Genomic DNA, 17754 nt, shown 5'->3' with positions numbered 1-17754 from the left:
AATAAGGTATCTCTTGTCAAATATACCATAATCCATTTAATTTAGTTCAGGTTTGATACAGACTATGCCTCCTGAACTGTGTCTAGCTGACTAGATTCATGAGAAAAGCTTTTGTTATGGGTGACTTAATTATGTGGTTTTGTCTTTGCTTGAATGAATCAGAATCACCTTTATTCGCCAAAATATTTGCATGTACACAGGAATTTGACTTTGTGAAATGGTGCTGCCACAATAAACAGAATATACAGACTGATGATGAACAGGATATACAGACATCATATGTAGAAGGCTTTGTCATTCACATCAACCCATCGGACTCTATTACACAAACGCCAGGGGCTTATTCAAATGTTCACATCATTCATTGTTACAGTTAGAAATATATTACGTAGACCAGACATGATTCTTCATTCAACCTGCTAGAAAGTCATGTCTGGTTTATGAAACACATTTCTATGTGAACCGTTGTGAATGTGACTTGGTGAATAGGCCCTGCAAAGTGAGTCCGACTGAGGCTCTCTGTGGCTTGGTGGACAGGGCAGTGGTGAGGGGATTCTGGCTGGCTCCAGGGAGGGAGGGAACAGGACCAGACAATGTGGCCAGTGTTCTGCCTGCAGTCCAGCGAGGATGTGGCAGAACCAGTGCCCGCCTGCTATGCACCACCTTCCTCCATCCATCCCGCTCACTCACTCTCTATGCCCCCCTCCTTCCCCCTCCTCTCCCTCTAGAGGCCCCCACCTTTCCTACCAGTGCCTACTCCCCATAAAACTGTCCCAGCCCTTCCACTACCCCACCCGGTGTGTGTTACACACACACACACACACAACCTCCTATTATCTACAATAGCAGGGCCCCACACCCCCACCACAGATAGACAGCCTTCTATAAACAGAGGGCACTCTCCCTGCTCTCTCTCACCCACCATCTCCTACCACACACCACCACACCGTCTGGCCAACAGCCACCACACACAGAGATGTGTTTCTGTCAAGGTTGTGGAGAGAACCCCAGGTAAAGTGAGGGAAAAAAGTATTTGATCCCCTGCTGATTTTGTACGTTTGCCCACTGACAAAGAAATGATCAGTCTATAATTTTAATGGTAGGTTTATTTGAACAGTGAGAGACAGAATAACAACAAAAAAAGCCAGAAAAATGCATGTCAAAAATGTTACATTGATTTGCATTTTAATGAGGGAAATAAGTATTTGACCCCCTCTCAATCAGAAAGATTTCTGGCTCCCAGGTGTCTTTTATACAGGTAACGAGCTGAGATTAGGAGCACACTCTTAAAGGGAATGATCCTAATCTCAGCTTGTTACCTGTATAAAAGACATCTGTCCACAGAAGCAATCAATCACTCAGATTCCAAACTCTCCACCATGGCCAAGACCAAATAGCTCTCCAAGGATGTCAGGGACAAGATTGTAGACCTACACAAGGCTGGAATGGGCTACAAGACCATCGCCAAGCAGCTTGGTGAGGTTGACAACAGTTGGTGCGATTATTCGCAAATGGAAGAAACACAAAATAACTGTCAATCTCCCTCGGCCTGGGGCTCCATGCAAGATCTCTCCTCGTGGAGTTGCAATGATCATGACAACGGTGAGGAATCAGCCCAGAACTAAACGGGAGGATCTTGTCAATGATCTCAAGGCAGCTGGGACCATAGTCACCAAGAAAACAATTGGTAACACACTACGCCGCGAAGGACTGAAATCCTGCAGCGCCCGCAAGGTCCCCCTGCTCAAGAAAGTACATATACAGGCCCGTCTGAAGTTTGCCAATGAACATCTGAATGATTCAGAGGAGAACTGAGTGAAAGTGTTGTGGTCAGATGAGACCAAAATGGAGCTCTTTGGCATCAACTCAACTCGCCGTGTTTGGAGGAGGAGGAATGCTGCTTATGACCCCAAGAACACCATCCCCACCGTCAAACATGGAGGTGGAAACATTATGCTTTGGGGGTGTTTTTCTGCTAAGGGGACAGGACAACTTCACCGCATCAAAGGGACGATGGACGGGGCCATGTACCGTCAAATCTTGGGTGAGAACCTCCTTCCCTCAGCTAGGGCATTGAAAATGGGTCGTGGATGGGTATTGCAGCATGACAATGACCCAAAACACACGGCCAAGGCAACAAAGGAGTGGCTCAAGAAGAAGCACATTAAGGTCCTGGAGTGGCCTAGCCAGTCTCCAGACCTTAATCCCATAGAAAATCTGTGGAGGGAGCTGAAGGTTCGAGTTGCCAAACGTCAGCCTCGAAACCTTAATGACTTGGAGAAGATCTGCAAAGAGCAGTGGGACAAAATCCCTCCTGAGATGTGTGCAAACCTGGTGGCCAACTACAAGAAACGTCTGACCTCTGTGATTGCCAACAAGGGTTTTGCCACCAAGTACTAAGTCATGTTTGGCAGAGGGGTCAAATACTTATTTCCCTCATTAAAATGCAAATCAATTTATAAAATTTTTGACATGCGTTTTTCTGGATTTATTTGTTGTTATTCTGTCTCTCACTGTTCAAATAAACCTACCATTAAAAGTATAGACTGATCATGTCTTTGTCAGTGGGCAAACATACAAAATAAGCAGGGGATCAAATACTTTTTTCCCCTCACTGTATATTACAGTTTTTATTGCTATCTACAGTTCTCCTCAGACTTGACTGCCCTTGACCAGCACAAAAACATCCTGTGGCTTACTGCATTAGCATCAAATAGCCCCCGCGATATGCAACTTTTCAGGGAAGTTAGGAACCAATATACACAAGCAGTTAGGAAAGCAAAGGCTAGCTTTTTCAAACAGAAATGTGCATCCTGTAGCACTAACTCCAAAACGTTTTGGGACACTAAAGTCCATGGAGAATAAGAGCACCTCCTCCCAGCTGCCCACTGCACTGAGGCTAGGAAACACTATCACCACCGATAAATCTACAATAATCGAGAATTTCAACAAGCATTTTGCTACGGCTGGCCATGCTTTCCACCTGGCTACCACTACCCCGGCCATCAGCTCTGCACCCTCCGCTGCAACTTGCCCATCTGAAAATCTCTGAAGCTGGAGACACTTATCTCCCTCACTAACTTTAAGCATCAGTTGTCAGAGCACCTTACCGATCACTGCACCTGTACACAGCCCATCTGAAATTAGCCCACCCAACTACCTCATCCCCATATTGTTATTTATTTTGCTCATTTGCACCCCAGTATCTCTATTTGCACATAATCTCTTGCACATCTATAATTCCAGTGTTAATACTAATTGTAATTATTTTGCACTATAGCCTATTTATTGCCTTACCTCCATAACTTGCTACATTTGCACACACTGTATATATATTTTCTGTTGTATTTTTGACTTTATGTTTTGTTTTACCCCATATGTAACTCTGTTGTTGTTTTTATCACACTGCTTTGCTTTATCTTTGGCCAGGTAGCAGTTGTAAATGAGAACTTGTTCTCAACTGGCTTACCTGGTTAAATAAAGGAGAAATAAAATAAAAAATAGCCAAATACATTTAAACTCAGTTTTTCACAATTCCTGACATTTAATCCTAGTTTAAATTCCCTGTCTTAGGTTGGTTAGGATCACCACTTTATTTTAAGAATGTGAAATGTCAGAATAATAGTAGTGAGAGCTTTTATTTCTTTCATCACATTCCCAGTGGGTCAGAAGTTTACATACACTCAATTAGTATTTGGTAGCATTGCCTTTAAATTGTTTAACTTGGGTCAAACATTTCGGGTAGCCTTCCACAACCTTCCCACAATAAGTTGGGTGAATTTTGGCCCATTCCTCCTGACAGAGCTGGTGTAACTGAGTCAGGTTTGTAGGCCTCCTTGCTCGCACACGCTTTTTCAGTTCTGCCCACACATTTCCTATAGGATTGAGGTCAGGCCTTTGTGATGGCCATTCCAATACCTTGACTTTGTTGTCCTTAAGCCATTTTGCCACAACTTTGGAAGTATGCTTGGGGTCATTGTCCATTTGGAATACCCATTTACGACCAGACTAACTTCCTGACTGATGTCTTGATATGTTGCTTCAATGTATCCACATAATTTTCCTTCCTCATGATGCCATCAATTTTGTGAAGTGCACCAGTCCCTCCTGCAGCAAAGTACCCCCACAGCATGATGCTGCCACCCCCGCGCTTCACAGTTGGGATGGTGTTCTTCGGCTAGCAAGCTACACCCTTTTTCCTCCAAACATAACGATGGTCATTATGGCCAAACAGTTCTATTTTTGTTTCATCAGACCAGAGGACATTTCTCCAAAAAGTATGATCTTTGTCCCCATGTGCAGTTGCAAACCGTAGTCTGGCTTTTTTATGGCGGTTTTGGAGCAGTGGCTTCTTCCTTGCTGAGCGGCCTTTCAGGTTATGTCGATATAGGACTTGTTTTACTGTGGATATAGATACTTTTGTACCTGTTTCCTCCAGCATCTTCACAAGGTCCTTTGCTGTTGTTCTGGGATTGATTTGCACTTTTCGCACCAAGGTACGTTCATCTCTAGGAGACAGAACGTGTCTCCTTCCTGAGCGGTATAACTACTGCATGGTCCCATGGTGTTTATACTTGCATACTATTGCTTGTACAGATGAACGTGGTACATACAGGCGTTTGGAAATTGCTCCCAAGGATGAACCAGACTTGTGGAGGTATACAATTTTCTTTCTGAGGTCTTGGCTAATTTCTTTTGATTTTCCCATGATGTCAAGCAAAGAGGCACTGAGTTTGAAGGTAGGCCTTGAAATACATCCACAGGTACACCTCCAATTGACTCAAATGATGTCAATTAGCCTATCAGAAGCTTCTAAAGCCATGACATCATTTTCTGGAATTTTCCAAGCTGTTTAAAGGCACAGTCAACTTAGTGTATGTAAACTTCTGACCCACTGTAATTGTGATACAGTGATTTATAAGTGGAATAATCAGTCTGTAAACAATTGTTGGAAAAATGACTTGTATCATGCCTAACCAACTTGCCAAAACTATAGTTTGTAAACAAGAAATTTGTGGAGTGGTTGAAAATTGAGTTTTAATGACTCCAACCTAAATGTATGTAAACTTCCGACTTCAACTGTATCTGTTCTGTTAGACCTTTTATTTCCTTTGTTAGTATGGACTCTTTTGACCTAAATTGCTTTTGTTTTCGAGATGAGTACTGAATTGCATGGCCTCTAAAGGCACATTTAAAAGTGTCCCATACAATAAGGGGATTTGCTGTACCTATGTTATTTCGGGAAAAAGTCAGTTATAAATTCCTCCGTCCTAGTTAAAAACAAGTTATCATCCAATAGGCTTTGATTAAATTTCCAATATCCTCGCCCACGTGGAAATTCAATACGAGTAATGTATATGCCAATTATATGATGGTCGGACTGCATTCTGTCCCCTATCAACACTTTCTAAACTTATGGTGCCAACGAGAATGACATAAAAAAGATGTCAAGACGACTAGCTTGATTGAGTCTCCGCCATGTATATCACACTAGATCAGGATATTTAAGCCTCCATATATCTATTAGTTCTAATGTATCCATGACATTCACAATTTCCTTAAGAGCATGAGGGTGATAGTTTGTTTTGTGATTTCCTTTACGGTCCATTGAGCTATTTAAAACGGTATTATAATCTCCCACCATAATAATAGAGTCTTGTATTCCTTGCAGGGTTGATCATTTATTATATATATTGTCAAAGAAGTGTGAATCATCATTATTTGGTCCGTTAAGGTTAATGAGCCATATCTGTTTATGGTCCAATAGCATATTTAAAATAATCCATCTACCTTGCGGATCTGTTTGGACAATTTGCACATTCGGATCGAAATTACTGTTAATTAATATCATCACCCCTTTTGAGTTTCTTTGCCCATGGGAGAAGTATATTTCGCCCCCCCCATTCCTTTTTCCACGCAACTTCATCTAGAATTGTTGAATGAGTTTCCTGTAAACAATTTATATTATATTCCTTCTCTTTGAGCCATGTAAATATCATTCTTCTTTTGTTATTATCTGCTAAGCCATTACAAATATAACTGGCTATACTTATTTGACAGATCACTTACCAGAAGAGGCATTCTTTCTATTGTGAGCTCTGTTTACGACCTGCTCTGTATTCTTGCACCTCTCATTCCTGCAAGACAGATTTTGCAAGAGCTGTGCAGGATGAAACTTGGATGGGACAATAGCATCCCTGAAGTTCTGGCTATAAGATGGTGTAACTGGTTGATGGATCTGAACCAGCTGTCAGTCTACGAAGTCAGGAGATGCATCAACCCCAGTGACTTTGGAGAACCAGTTTTAGTGCAACTCCATCACTTTGCTGATGCCAGTGAGAATTGTTATGGTACTGTCACTTACCTGTTGTTGAAGAACAGAAAGAGTCAAGTTCACTGTGCTTTCATCATGGTAAGGCCAGGGTCGCACCATTAAAACCAGTCACCATACCACGTATGGAGCTCACAGCTGCCAAATTAGCTGTACGTGTAGACAAGATGATGAGATCAGTGTTATAGTTACCACTCGAACCATCAGTTTTTTGGACTGTCAGCACATCTGTGTTCAATGTCAGAAATGAAACTGCAAGATTTCACAGATGCCAGATCAAACTCTAGCCGTTGATGATCCGGAGGTGAAGAGAGACACGGTGGTGAATGTTGTATCTGTGGAACAGAATGTTGATGACGTCAGCAAGCTCATCTCTCACTACTCGGAGTGGCATCGCCTCAGAAGCATTGGTTGCGTGGACCCTAAAAGGTCAAAAGTGCACTAAAGCAAGTGTGGGAGAAAATAAATAATCTAAGGTTGGGACAAAATGATGAGGATCTGATGGAGAAGCAGTTGAAGGCTACAAAAGAACAATGATCAAAAGGTCACTCTCTGTGGACGAGCTGATGGATGCAGGAGTGCAAATTGTTCATTTTTGTCAGAAGATAATGTTTCCAGAGGAAATGGTAGCTCTGAAGAAAGGCTCAATGGTAAAAAGGAACAGCCATCTTCACAAACTGTCTCCAGTGTTCCAAGATGGTGTTATGAGAGTAGGTGGCAGATTGAGCAGGTCAGCAATGCCAGCACAATCTAAGCACCCAGCTATCATGCCCAACAGCCATCATGTGACTCAGCTCATCATCAGACATGTTCATGAGGATGTTGGACACAGTGGACGAAATCACACACTCTCTCGCCTCAGACAGAGATGCTGGATTCCTAGTGCTAATACATCTATCAGAAAGGTAATCTCCAAATATGTTGTTTGCAGAAAGCTGAGTGGAAGCAGAGGTGAGCCGCACATGGCAGACCTTCCCCAGGAAAGACTGATTCCAGATGAGCTACCTTTCACCAATGTGGGCGTCGACTACTTTGGCCCGTTTGAAATAAAGCGTGGCAGAGGAACTGTCAAGCGGCATGGAGTCATCTTTACATGCCTGAATATAAGAGTTGTACATATAGAACTGGCACATTCATTGGACACTGACTCTTGCATAAATGCTATAAGAAGTTTTGTTGCCAGGAGAGGACAAGTGAAGGTTATCCCCTCGGATAATGGTACCAACCTTGTCAGAGAAGAGCATGAGCTAAAGGAGGCCATTCGGGGCCTGGATGATGCTCAGATACAGGACACCCTGCTCAAAAAAGGTTAACCCTCCCACTGGATCGCACCATGGTGGTATTTGGGAGAGACAGATGAGGACAATGAGAAGGGTTCTTAGTGCCATACTGCTTCAGCAGACACTGGATGATGAAAGGCTGCAGATCCTGCTCTGTGAAGTAGAGTCAATCATCAATGACAGGCCTATCACTAAAACCCTAATGATTTGGAGCTTCTCACCCCCAACTATTTTCTTCTTCTAAACACCAAACCATATACAGTTGAAGTCGGAAGTTTACATACACTTAGGTTGGAGTCATTAAAACTAGTTTTTCAACCACTCCACACATTTCTTGTTAACAAACTATAGTTTTGGCAAGTCGGTTAGGACATCTACTTTGTGCATGACACAAGTCTTTTTTCAACAATTGTTTACAGACAGATTATTTCACTTAGAATTCACTGTATCACAATTCCAGTAGGTCAGAAGTTACATACACTAGATTGACTGTGCCTTTAAACAGCTTGGTAAATTCCAGAAAATGATGTCATGGCTTTAGAAGCTTCTGATAGGCTAATTTACATCATTTGAGTCAATTGGAGGTGTACATGTGGATGTATTTCTAGGCCTACCTTCAAACGCAGTGCCTCTTTGCTTGACATCATGGGAAAGTCAAAAGAAATCAGCCAAGACCTCAGAAAAATATTTGTAGACCTCCACAAGTCTGGTTCATCCTTGGGAGCAATTTCCAAACGTCTGAAGGTCCCACGTTCATCTGTACAAACAATAGTACACAAGTATAAACACCATTGGACCACGCAGCCGTCATACCGCTCAGGAAGGAGACGCGTTCTGTCTCCTAGAGATGAACGTACTTTGGTGGGAAAAGTACAAATCAATCCAAGAACAGCAAATGACCTTGTGAAGATGCTGGAGGAAACAGGTACAAAAGTATCTATACCACAGTAAAACGAGTCCTATATCAACATAACCTGAATGGCCGCTCAGCAAGGAAGAAGCCACTGCTCCAAAACCGCCATAAAAAAGCCAGACTAAGGTTTGCAACTGCACATGGGGACAAAGATAATATTTTTTTGAGAAATGTCCTCTGGTCTGATGAAACAAAAACAGAACTGTTTGGCCAGAATGACGAAGAACACCATCCCAACCGTGAATCACGGGGGTGGCAGCATCATGCTGTGGGGGTGCTTTGCTGCAGGAGGGACTGGTGCACTTCACAAAATAGATGGCATCATGAGGAAGGACAATTATGTGGATATTTTGAAGCAACATCTCAAGACATCTGTCAGGAAGTTAAAGCTTGGTCGCAAATGGGTCTTCCAAATGGACAATGACCGAAGCATACTTCCAAAGTTGTGGCAAAATGGCTTAAGGACAACAAAGTCAAGGTATTGGAGTGGCCATCACAAAGCCCTGACCTCAATCCTATAGAACATTTGTGGGCAGAACTGAAAAAGCATGTGCGTGCAAGGAAGCCTACAAACCTGATTCAGTTACACCAGCTCTGTCAGGAGGAATGGGCCAAAATTCACCCAACTTATTGTGGGAAGCTTGTGGAAGGCTACCCGAAACATTTGACCCAAGTTAAACAATTTAAAGGCAATGCTACCAAATACTAATTGAGTGTAGGTAAACTTCTGACCCACTGGGAAAGTGATGAAAGAAATAAAAGCTGAAATAAATAAATAATTCTCTCTACTATTATTCTGACATTTCACATTCTTAAAATAAAGTGGAGATCCTAACTGATCTAAGACAGGGACTTTTTACTGTGATTAAATGTCAGGAATTGGGAAAAACTGAGTTTAAATGTATTTGGCTAAGGTGTATGTAAACTTCCGACTTCAACTGTATTCCCCGGGAGTGTTTAAGCCGGAGGATTGTTATACCAGAAGGAGATGGCGACAGGTGCAATATATGTCAGACTTGTTCTGGAAGAGGTGGACCAAAGAGTATCTTCCTGAGTTGCAGGAGCGACAAAAATGGACAAGAAAAATAAGAAACTTTGTCCCTGGGGACATAGTTCTTATCGTGGATGACTCTGCCCCACGTAAATCGTGGATCATGGGGCAAGTCACACAAACCACCCCAGACTCCAGAGCGCTGGTTAGGCAAGTGTAGGTGAGGTAGCCTAGCGGTTAGGAGCGTTGGGCCAGTAACAGAAAGGTTGCTGGTTTGAATCCCTGAACCGACTAGGTGAAAAATCTGTATGTGCCCTTGAACAAGCCACTTAACCCTAATTGCTCCTGTAAGTCACTCTGAATAAGAGCGTCTGCTAAAATGTAAATGTAAACCCAGACCACCAAACTTTGTAGGCCCATCACCAAGCTATGTCTGCAGCTGGAATCCCCCATATAGCAGTCCCCATTTTACCTATTTTGGTTTTAGGCAGTATGGGTCTACTAGGCCTCAGGTATGGCAGTACCTTCTAGTTTTCTAACCGCTACGCTACCCCACGCTAAGACTTGGAACTAAGAAAGCTGCTTCTAGTCTATACCTTTTGTTTACAGTTTAAATCTGTTTGCTTTGACTTTGATCGTCGATGTAATATAGCCTATGAAATTAACTTTTGTTTGGAAAATAAATGTTTGTTTTTACACTATCGGAGCTTTGGATTCCCTGTTCTGTTGTTGGAAGCGTGTCTGACTGAGGCATCACATACCTGTGGCCTCAAGGCAAGTTTGGAATTGGATTATGAATTCCCTTTATAATCATCTACCCTCTTTTGCACACAAGCACAATGCTGAGTGTATAGTGGGTGGAAACAAATCAAACAGTACCATTAATCGAACCCCAGCAGACACCCACCAACGCTTACCCTTACTTTGTGCCCTCCCTCTACACCCTCCTCTTCCACTGTCACTTCAGCAGCCCCAACCACACTGATCCAATCACATGTCATGCTGTGTAACTCAGTCTGCTTTTATCACTCCCTTTGTTCTCTCCATCAATCTATCCATGATTCATTCTTCCTGTCCCTTTTCTGTCATTCTTACTCAACGTTCACTACTTCTACTACCTTACTCCCTCCCTCTCTGTCACTCTCCCTCTCACTATTACCCTCTTTCATTATCTGTATTGTAACTAGATCTATCTGACTCCTATCATCTTTTTCACTCTGCCCCGTTCTCACTTCCTTCCCCTCTTGGTCTGTCTGCATTTCTAACTCTACCTCTCTCTCTCCCTCTCATTCCCTCTGTGTTGCCATTTCCCCTTCCAGCATGGTTATTTTAGGGCCATCTCCAAAACCATCTTAGAAGTTTACATTATTTAATAAAACAAAAATGTTTAAATATGACATTTTCTATATGGATACTGCGCAGTAAAACATGAACCAGGGTCCTTAACTTAGTGATGAGCTTGGATTGCACTTTGGTGTTGAAAGCCGAGCTGTAGTCAATGAACAGCATTCTCACATACAGTGCATTCGGAAAGTATTGAGACCTCTTGACTTTTTCCACATTTTGTTACGTTACAGCCTTATTCTAAAATGGATTTAATTGTTTTTCCCCCCTCATCAATCTACACACAATACCCCATAATGACAAAGCAAAAACAGGTTTTTAGAAATGTTTGCAAATGTATACAAAATATAAAACTCATATCACATTTACATAAGTATTCAGACCCTTTACCCAGTACTTTGATGAAGCACCTTTGGCAGCGATTACAGCCTCTTGTCTTCTTGGGTATGACGCTACAAGCTTGTCACACCTGTATTTGTGGAGTTTCTCCCATTCTTCTCTGCAGATCCACTCAAGATTTGTCAGGTTGGATGGGGAGCGTCGCTGCACAGCTATTTTCAGGTATCTCAAGAGATGTTCGATCGGGTTCGAGTCCGGGCTCTGGCTGGGCCACTCAAGGACATTTAGAGACTTGTCCCGAAGCCACTCCTGCGTTGTCTTGGCTATGTGCTTAGGGTCGTTGTCCTATTGGAAGGTGAACCTTCGCCCCAGTCTGAGGTCCTGAGCACTCTGGAGCAGGTTTTCATCAAGGATCTCTCTGTACTTTGCTCCATTCTTCTTTCCCTCAATCCTGACTAGACTCCCAGTCCCTGAAAAACATCCCCACAGCATGATGCTGCCACCACCATGCTTCACCGCAGGGATGGTGCCAGGTTTCCTCCAGACTTGACGCTTGGCATTCAGGCCGAAGGGTTCAATCTTGGTTTCATCAGACCAGAGAATCTTGTTTCTCATGGTCTGAGAGTCCTTTAGGTGCCTTTTGGCAAACTCCAAGCGGGCTGTCATGTGCCTTTTACTGCAGATTCCGTCTGGCCCCTCTACCATAAAGGCCTGATTGGTGGAGTGCTGCAGAGATGGTTGTCCTTCTGTAAGGTTCTCCCATCTCCACAGAGGAATTCTGGAGCTCTGTCAGAGTGACCATCGAGTTCTTGGTCACCTCCCTGACCAAGGCCCTTCTCCCCCGATTGCTCAGTTTGGCCGGGCGGCCAACTCTAGAAAGAGTCTTGGTGGTTCCAAACTTCTTCCATTTAAGAATGATGGAGGCCACTGTGTTCTTGGGGACCTTCAATGCTGCTTCCCCAGATCTGTGCCTCGACACAATCCTGTCTTGGAGCTCTACGAACAATTCCTTCGGCCTCATGGCTTGGTTTTCACTCTGACATGCACTGTCAACTGTGTGACCTTATATAGACATGTGTGTGCCTTTCCAAATCATGTCCAATCAGTTAAATTTACCACAGGTGAACTCCAATCAAGTTGTAGAGACATCTCAAGGTTGATCAATGGAAACAGGATGCACCTGAGCTCTATTTCGAGTCTCATAGCAAAGGGTCTGAATACTTTTTTTCAATACATTTGCAAAAATTTATAAAAACCTGTTTTCGCTTTGTCATTATGGGGTATTGTGTGTAGATTGATGAGCAAAATGTTTTATTTAATCAATTTTAGAATAAGGCTGTAACGTAACAAAATGTGGAAAAAGTCAAGGGGTCTGGATACTTTCCGAATGCACTATAAGTGTTCGTCTTGACAAGGTAGGAAAGGGCAATGTGGAGAGCAATAGAGATTGCGTCATCTGTTGATCTGTTGGGGAAGTATGTGAATTGGAGTGGGTCCAGGATGTCTGGGATGATGGTGTTGATGTGAGCCATGACCAGCCTTTCAAAGCATTTCATGGCTACAGATATGAGTGCTACGGGGTGATAGTAATTTAGACAGGTTACCTTGGCGTTCTTGTGCACAGGGACTATGGTGGTCTGCTTGAAACATGTAGGTATTACAGACTGGGTCAGGGAGAGGTTGAAAATGTCAGTGAAGACACTTGCCAGCTGGTCAGCGCATGCTCTGAGTACGCGTCCTGGTAATCCGTCTGTCCCTGCGACCTTGTGAATGTTAACATGTTATAAGGTCTTACTCACATCACCTCCGGAGAGCGTGATCACACAGTTGTCGGAACAGCTGATCTTTATTGCACTCCACACTGCCCTTTCCCACCTGGACGAGAGGAACACCTATGTGAGAATGCTGTTCATTGACTACAGCTCAGAGTTCAACACCATAGTGCCCTCCAAGCGCATCACTAAGCTAAGGATCCTGGGACTGAACACCTCCCTCTGCAACTGGATCCTGGACTTCCTGACGGGCCACCCCCAGGTGCTGAGGGTAGGCAACAACACATCCACCACGCTGACCCTTAACACGGGGGCACCACAGGGGTGCTTGCTTAGTCCTCTCCTGTACTCCCTGTTCACCCACGACTGCGTGGCCGCGCACGACTCCAACACCATCATTAAGTTTGCCGACGACACCACAGTGGTAGGCCTGATCACTGAAGACAATGAGACAGCCTAGAGGGAGGAGGTCAGAGACCTGGCAGTGTGGTGCCAGGACAACAACCTCTCCCTCAATGTCAGCAAGACAAAGGAGCTGATCGTGGACTCAGGGTTTCCGTTAGCTGACAATTGCCGACTTTTGGCCGGAAAAAAAAAATATATATGAAAAGCCTATACATAAAACTGTTGCCGGCCAAAATGACCGCGAGAAAAAAAATCCCATTGCAAAATAATACTTTTCATTCATTGATGGAAATACCAGTCAATGGAAATATATTTCACCATCATGCTTATCGGTCTATAGGTTAACTTGCATAATTTAGTGGAATTAAATTGGCCTGTGTGTATTTTCATTAGTCATCATGTATCTTATTTATCCAACACAACGATCAAACGTGCACAGCATACAGAGCCTATTTTGAGCAGGATTTCTCCTGCAGCTCCTCTGCTGGTTGCTGGTTGTTTTAAATTATACTCAAGACACATTATCTTCACATATATTTTAGATGCTTTTCACTGACAGCCGCAACTCAATTATCAGCTAGGCCTATTGCCAAATTGCGGACTTCTCAAGCCTACGAGCTTATGATTTGAAACAATCCACAGCTACTTTTTAAAAGAAGCTAATGATCCTCGATTCCTCTGTGGCTAAAATCATTTAAGTATTCTGAATGATTTTACTTATTTCTGTATAGACAGGAGTAATTATATAATTTTGGCAAATGTATTTCCATTTACTTCCCTATTGGACCCACCACTATGCCATTTCCCTCCTGCACTATTGGTTTTCATATCAACTTTCTATTGTTGTCCAGAAGCCAAAGGCACAATCCTAGTCACATTAGCAACCCATCCTAGTTGTTGCATCTTTAGATTCCTCCTCCGTCACATATGGAACTGCTATCAGGTGCACAGTTTAGAATGATGTTTTCCCAGGACCGCTGTTTACAATGGTGTTTTCACACAAATTGCATTTTGGCAAATGTTTGAAAACGACAACGCCTCTTCCCCCTCAGGAGGCTGAAAATATTTTGCATGGGCCCTCAGATCCTCCAAAAGTTATACAGCTGCACCATTGAGAGCATCTTGAATGGCTGCATCACCACTTGGTATGGCAACTCTATATAGTTTCGTTATTGTGTTACTTTTTATTATTTTTTACTTTCGTTTATTGGGTAAATATTTTCTTAACTCTTTCTTGAACTGCATTGTTGGTTATGGGCTTGTAAGTAAGCATTTCCCAGTAAGGTCTACACCTGTTGTATTCGGCGCATGTGACAAATAAAGTTTGATTTGAACTGCTTGGCATCTGACCAAAAGGCGCTATATATATTTGTGCGTTTGGCCTAGTTCATCACTGGGGCCGAGCTCCCTGCAATCCAGGACCTTGATACCAGGCAGTGTCAGAGGAAAGCCCTAAAAATTGTCAAAGACTCCAGCAACCCAAGTCATAGACTGTTCTCTCCGCTACCGAACGGCAAGTGGTACCGATGCACCAAGTCTGTAACCAACAGGAACCTGAACAGCTTCTACCCCCAAGCCATAAGACTGCTAAATAGTTCGTCCGGGAAGCTATTTGGTTAACTATTTATCGTTACTCATTATGTATTTATTATTACTTTTATTATTACGTGTTTTACTTTTCTATTATTTCTATATTTTCTTTCTCTCTGCATTGTTGGAAAGTGCCCGTTATGTAAACATTTCACTGTTAGTCTACACCAGGGTTCCCCAACTGGCGGCCCGTCTGTCAGTTTTATTTGGCCCCCCAAGTTTTCTAAAAAAAAGAAATAATAATTATTATTATTATTTTCATTGTTGGACATAATAGACCTGTAAAAACACCAGGAAATCAGCTCCAAGTCATTTTTATTTAAGAAATCTGTTTCCAAGTATTCCCATGCATAATAGAGAGACACGTGGTTGTATACAAATGTAAGCAAGGTTTGAAATGATTATGTTTTAGTCTGTTTGGGCTTCCTGTGGTCAATTTGCGGTCTACAAATGATTTGTAATTATGGTCCGGACTCCCGACCTTCTGCTCAAGAAAAAATAGGCCCATGGCTGAATCTAGTTGATGATCCCTGTTCTACACCTGTTGTTTACAAAACATGTGACGAATAAAATGTGATTTGATGTGACAGGTCCTGTTAGAAAAGTCTATAGAAGGTGGTAAACAAAATGTTCCCTACTGCCCTACTGCCCCCATCATATTTATTATGCAGAACAAAATAAACAGCAGTACTTACTCTTGGACATGTTTCCTATTCCCTAACCTTAACAGCACACACACAGCTATACAGTCCCCATACAGAGAGGAGTGGAAATCTGACATAAAGTAAGCGTATTAGGTGTATCAAAATATTGAGAAAACAATTACTTGAGTGACAACATTCTTTGTTATCTTTTGCCTACAGGTTAGTTATAAATAATAACATGTAGGGTATCGGCATATCTGTTGATACACTGCAGTTCCTTACATACTGTACAAATGCTTCCCTATGAAGGTCAAGGTCAGACTGTGATTGTGCGCAGAATATTATAATATAAGATACCAGTGCAAAACCATTACTGAATTATTGGAACCAGCAACCTATCAACTTGCTGTTTTCCACACTCTTCCAACTTATACTGTGCTAACTTATTGCCACATACTGTGCTAACTGATAGTCAGTAAACCTGTTTAGAAACTATGCAGACTACAGTGAGCTAAATGTCATTGTTACAAAGCATTTGTGTTGTTATTTTTTACTGACTACACTGATTGTTTTCTGCCACACAAACTTCATCTTCAGTTCTTCAGCAGCACAAAAGTAGCCTGTATCAGCAACACAACATAAAATAACTTTAAAATATCAACTTCCTACTAATATAAGGCTTCATAAAAGCTTACAGGACAGCTACTTAGATACTTCACAAATGAAATCAAAGCCATTGAATGAACGGTGGCTTTGTCAAATGTGGCATAAACCTGTGCCACCATAAGTAAGGCTATGGTGGAACATTTGCTTATAAAGTATTTCTGATGCATATAGACTAGGTCTTATAAAGGGTTTATGAAGGCTTCAGTTATGGTGTATTCTAAGTGGGACTCATACAATGAATTGGATGATTCGAGTCGACTCGTCAATGATCATTAGGCCTACTTCTCAAACTATTTGTTACCATTTAACCGTCACATTAATGATCATTCACACAATGACAGTCCAAAAGAGTGAAAACTTGAAAATAGCCTACTTCACTATCAACAGTGACACCGCTGATCGTATTAGCCCATTGGGCAAAAACTGGTTGAATCAATGTTGTTTCCACGTCATTTCAACCCAGAAAAGCAATGTGATGACCTTGAATCAACGTGGAAAACTAATTGGATTTGCAAAAGTCTTCAACATAGTCTTTTTTTCACCCAGCTTTTAACCTAAATCCAATGACATGGTGACCTGTTTTGTAAATTTCACGTTGAATTCATGTTAGTTGACAACTCAATCAAATGTAAATCAAAACTAAGCGTTGAACTGAATGAAGTCTGTGCCCAGTGGGAGACCTCTATCCATCGTTTATGAAGCAAAGATTTGGTGAACAAACATGTCTAGCACTTTCTCCACATAATTGCTATTATGTAACTTATCTGGAATAGTTTAAATTCCAATGCGGCTGCAGTTAGTTAACGAAATACACGTGAAGTAGACCACAGCGCACTATACACGAAATATTCTCAACATGCATTGAGGCTACAACATTTCTATACATTCTTAGGCTATCAGACAACTTTCAAAATACATTTCAGTATGTTTCAAATACGTCTATGCATATCTTACCGTCTCCTTCTTTTTGACACCCGACATCGTGCACTTCGGTTCACCCCAATGGACTGTGGACCCTGAGCATAGGCTCGGAATGCCAGTAGGAATGTGTTGCCTCTTTCGATTTATTTGACAACTTTGTCGCTAGCATTCCACTGGCCCAGCGTCCAATCCTCCAGGGTTCAGAAATCTGCATAGGCTGAGTACCAGCCAATGAAATTTTGATCATGACAGTGCGGGGCAGTGTTGCCAAATTAGCGACTTTGTCGCTATATTTAGCGAGTTTTCCGACCCCTCTAGCGACACATTTTCAAAAAAGCGACTAGCGACTTTTTCTGGTGTTATTGGAGACTTTTGGAGACTGACGTGAAAGCACGTATCGTTCTTACTCTTCTCAAGGAACAGCGGGTGCTTTGTTACGCCCATCCCAAAGCACTCACAGGTGGCCCAGTCCTTGCGCAGCAGTCCCTCCCAGCTGCAGTCAGAGCAGGAGATGTTCACCCCTCCGCGTCCAGACTGCAAATGAATCGCGCATGCGGG

The 17754-nt window shown here is 42.5% G+C and overlaps 1 pseudogene; it reads right to left on the bottom strand.

Moving 5' to 3' along the window:
- LOC121583099 overlaps window positions 1–17498 on the bottom strand; it is a 29472-nt pseudogene extending 11974 nt beyond the window's left edge.
- Window positions 17499–17754: the final 256 nt, after the last annotated feature.

The sequence above is a fragment of the Coregonus clupeaformis genome, chromosome 1, assembly GCF_020615455.1.
Source record: "Coregonus clupeaformis isolate EN_2021a chromosome 1, ASM2061545v1, whole genome shotgun sequence".
Classification (NCBI taxonomy): Eukaryota; Metazoa; Chordata; class Actinopteri; order Salmoniformes; family Salmonidae; genus Coregonus; species Coregonus clupeaformis.
This window is presented reverse-complemented; position numbering and strand designations above follow the sequence as displayed.